At 32.8% G+C, this 4,827-nt stretch overlaps 1 long non-coding RNA gene across 1 annotated transcript; it reads right to left on the bottom strand.

Moving 5' to 3' along the window:
• Positions 1-3,083: 3,083 nt before the first annotated feature.
• LOC110903472 lies at positions 3,084-3,882 on the bottom strand. The gene is made up of 2 exons (XR_002571980.2): positions 3,796-3,882; positions 3,084-3,335 (listed from the first exon to the last, which is right to left on the bottom strand). It is a non-coding gene; the product is annotated as an uncharacterized LOC110903472 (long non-coding RNA).
• Positions 3,883-4,827: the final 945 nt, after the last annotated feature.

Genomic DNA, 4,827 nt, shown 5'->3' with positions numbered 1-4,827 from the left:
TGCTAGATAAAAAACCCTAAAATTCTTAGAAAACTCTGGAAACCCAAATGGGAAGCCATTTTTACCCAACCTCCCGACATTTTTTTTTTTTTGAAAAAAATTACACATGTAATATACATGTTTTAGAGTGTTTTGGGCCAAAAAAAACAAAAAAGCGCCGAAGGGATTTTTTTAAAAAAAATAAACAAATTTCAGCTCCTAACACGTGTTAAGCAAAAAAAACATAATTTCGCTGAAAATTGCTGAAACTTGTTTTTTTTTTTTTAATATCCCTTCGGCGCTTTTTTGATTTTTTTGGCCCAAAAGTCTTAAAAACATGTATATTACATGTGTTATTTTTTTCAAAAAAAAAATGTCGGGAGCTTGGGTTTTCTCGGGTTTTTTATATATATAGGGTTTTCTATCTAGCCCTACCCTATATATATATATATATATATATATATATATATATATATATATATATAGGGCTTGGTTATATAAGAAACCCTATCTTTTTAAGAAAACTATGGAAACCCATTGTCATCCATTGATTACCTTTCATCTAACTTGATCAAAGGCTCTCATAATTTTGGTAATAATTATATTCAAAAGAAATCTTATAATACATATTAGTAAAGGAGAAGGGCATTTAAGGTATTCAAAATTCTGACTTTTCTCTTACACACATGTTATCTCTCTCTCCTCTCACCTCTCTCCTCTCTCCTCTCTCTTCAATCAAGAACATGATGAACACCAAACACAAGTTTCTATCTTCAAGTTCAGATCTACATCGTATGAAAGAAAAAATGTTTGAAGATTGTTATTTTAGAGAGAGAACGACGGCAGGATGAAGGTTTTTAGAGAGATGATTTTTTTTGTTTTAGAGAGAGAAACAACAATCTTCATCATGTTCATCTATAACACCAAGAACACACATACAAGTGTGTGAGAGAGAAGAAGTTTGAAGTATGTTGTTTTAGAGAGAGAACGATGACACACGCACGAGTGTGTGTGTGAGAAGAAGGTTTGAAGATCTTCTTCGTGTTCATCGGACGGGTATAGATCCGGTAAGTGTTCTTGAAATATCATTTCACACTTGATTTTTTGTTGAAATGGTTATTAATATGTTTTTGTGTGCTGAAAGTGTTTTAGTAATGGTTGTTAATATGATTTTGTATTTTAAATAAATCAAAAACTTTAGGATGAGATTTTGAACGAGTTTTTTTGGTGGTTGGAGACGCCGGAGTTCGAAACGTCGTCGGAGTCAAGATCTAGTAATGGTTAATGTTCTCTCTCTCTCTCTCCTCTCCTTTGTCTTCAATCAAGATCTAGTAATGGTTAATGTTCATGTATTTTAAATAAATCGAAAACTTTAGGATGAGATTTTTAAACGGGATTTTTTGTTGGTTTGGTTGCTTGTTTGGGGATTTTGATCTTAACAATAATTGTTTTTTTTTTGTTGGTTTGGTTGCTGGTTTAGCCTTTTGATCTGAACAGTAAGTGTTTTTTTTTTGTTGGGTTGTTTGATTTACAGAAACAGACCCATAACATGTGTTAAGCACCTGTTAGAATAATATATAACGTGTGTTGATTTACAGAAACATATCCATAAAGATATTCAATTGACAAGCTGGATGGATGCGGGGATATTGAACAAGTCAAATCTTTTGGGAAAGAAGTTTCCGTTCGTTTATAACATGTGTTAGTGGTTCATGCTGTAACAGATTCATAAAGAAGTTTTCATGCTGTAACAAGTTTTCGTTCATTTATAACATGTGTTAAGCCTCTGTTATAATCTTTTTGTAACCTGACATGTATTTATGTATAAGCTAGTGGTTTACAAAACACCATGATGTGTATAACAGTCGACGGGGGGGGGGGTGAGTTTAATGGTGAGCTTAGTTAATATCGTAATCTTGTTGTAACCCCACTTGTATACATATGATAACATGTAAGCATCCATTATAACCCGACTTGTATTCATGTATATGAAAGTGGTTTGCAAGTTAATATGGAACATACAAGTTAATATTGTATAACGTGTGTTAAGCCTCTATTATAACGTGTGTTAAGACTTCCAGAATGGATGCATAAACTCCAATAGTAACTTAATAACATAGTATACCTGATATAATGTGTGTTAAGGCTCATTTATAACGTGTGTTAAGACTTCCAATGTGTTAAGCCACTGTTATAATCTTTTTGTAACCTGACATGTAGTCATGTATAAGCTAGTGGTTTACAATGTGTTAAGCCTCTGTTATAATCTTGGTTTAACCTAACATGGTGTCATGTATACCTGGGATAAAATGTGTTAAGCCTCTGTTATAATCTTGGTTTAACCTAACATGGTGTCATGTATAAGCTAGTGGTTTCCAAAACACCATGATGTGTATATACATACTGTAACATGTATTAAGCGACTGAAATATATAACATGTGTTAAGCATCTATTATAACATGTGTTAAGACTTCCATAATAGATGCATAAACTCCAATAGTAACTTAATAACAACAGAGTAAACCTGATATAACGTGTGTTAAGCCTCTATTATAACATGTTTTAAGACTTCCAGAATGGATGCATAAACTCCAATAGTGTGTTAAGACTTCCAGAATGTGTTAAGTCCAATAGTAAACTCCAATAGTAATTAATATGTGTTAAGACTTCCAGGATGGATGCATAAATTCCAATAGTGACTTAATAACAACATAGTATACCTGATATAACGTGTGTTAAGCCTCTTTTATAACGTGTGTTAAGACTTCCAGAATGTGTTAAGTCCATACCATTTTAACATCATGTACTAGACAAAACAATAAGAGTCTCACATTACATATTACTAGTAAACGAAAAATACATAGCACTAAGAAAAATGGTGGGCCGTTTACTATACCCATAACGGTATAACTGATATAACGTGTATCAAGGCTCTATTATAACGTGTGTTAGAGATTAATGTACTGGTAAACTTGTAAAAAGCTACATTGCCTACAAGCAAGTTACATAAAATTGGATGCATAAAAATTGGATGCATATAGCCCAAAAGCAACACAAATATGTTGAGGTTGACTTCAGGGCAGAAGTTCGGAAGGCCATAACATTTTTAACAACACGTCCTAGACAAAATAATAAGAGTCTCACATTACATATTACTAGTAAACGAAAACACAGATCACTAAGAAGGGGTGGAGCTCCCATTGACGGTCTGTCTTTGCTGTTTATCTGCTACCTTTGCTGACTCATCTCTTGCATAAACTCCATTAACATGTTCCAACAAGCTGGTCATTAACATATATAACAAAGGTAGCTACGGGTTGTAGTAACAGGATATGTCATCTAGTAGAATCACCACCTGGTAAGGATGAAAAAAAAAGACAAACATTTTATTGAAAATAACATCACCGAAAATCAAAGAACTCAGAAAAAAAACTCAAAAGTAATGAATCTAACATCAAATCTGCTTCAAACCCATATGTTTGAAACACATATAGATCTAAAACAACTAAGAAGACCTGATTTTTGAAGAAAGAAATTGGGCACACAAAAATTTCTTCTTGGTCTTGATTTAAAATTTTTAAATAAACAAAAGAAGCTCTGGTTTTAAATCTATCAAATATCATAAAAAGTATAAATTTAAACAAATTACATAAATAACAAAAGTAAGATCTTTAAACGTGTTTCTCTCACACACATTTGTGCGTGTGTTCTTGGTGTCCAGATGAACAAGATGAATATTGTTGTTTCTCTCTCCAAAACATCAGTTTTCTCTCTCTAAAAACAGAATTAAAGATGTGATGAGAGCAACACCTTACTTTCTTTTCTTGAAGAGCTTCGATAATTGCTTCGATCCTCAGATTTGGTGGCTTCAATAGAAAGTAATGAGTATAAGATCTACCCGGCGAAATTAACGGGTTATATGATGGATTTGTCTCAATGGACATTAATGGAGAAAGGAATAAATGAAGAAGTAGATTGTAAATGAAGATGTGCAGGACATAATGAAGGTCTTTCTTAGAAATGAAAATGATAGATATGGAGTTAGAAAGATACATTGGGAAGATAAATGGGTAATAAATGTTGTCAAATCATAGTAGACAAAAGTCAAGTTATCTTTTAGAGTTAGGTAGTATAATGTTGAATTTACCAAAGTGCCCTGAAAAGTAAAAAGAAAGATGGAGATGGCTGGGACACGTGGCCAATTGTAGGCCTTGTAATGGGTTTTCAAAGTTTTCTCAAAATAAGGGGTTTTCTCTAGAGCATTATCCTATATATATATATATATATATATATATATATATATATATATATATATATATATATAGGCTAATTATAATGAGAAAACTCAATCCAGTTGACTAAACCCTGAAAACTCTAATATGTGGCTAGGATTGATCCACGTTTAATCTTTTATTTGAAAGAACCAAGGACAGGATAGTAATTTTACATGTTTAATTGTTGACATGTGTTGATGGCTTTGGTGATGTCTGCACACGCAGACTTCTTTTTCCTAGTTTCAAAGCTTCATTTCTTTGTCATGCTTTTTCATTAATGCATATAGTACTTTCTTTTGTAGACTTTCTTCATCTCTCACTTCATCTCTCACTTCTCACTATCACAACCTTCCATTTCATCAGCTTTTTCATTCATTTACTATCACAACCTTCGATTTCAGAAGCTTTTTCATTCATTTATTCACACATCTTAGAGAATGTGTTAAAGAGAGAATCCTTACTCACCATTGAAGAGATTTTGCATTTAACATGGCTGATTCTAACAGCCAACAACATCGAAATGTTGCCGGCGGTACGGAGTTACCGAACCTCAATGATGATCCCGGTTCACAG

This window comes from Helianthus annuus, chromosome 13 (genome assembly GCF_002127325.2).
Source record: "Helianthus annuus cultivar XRQ/B chromosome 13, HanXRQr2.0-SUNRISE, whole genome shotgun sequence".
Lineage (NCBI taxonomy): Eukaryota > Viridiplantae > Streptophyta > Magnoliopsida > Asterales > Asteraceae > Helianthus > Helianthus annuus.
This window is presented reverse-complemented; position numbering and strand designations above follow the sequence as displayed.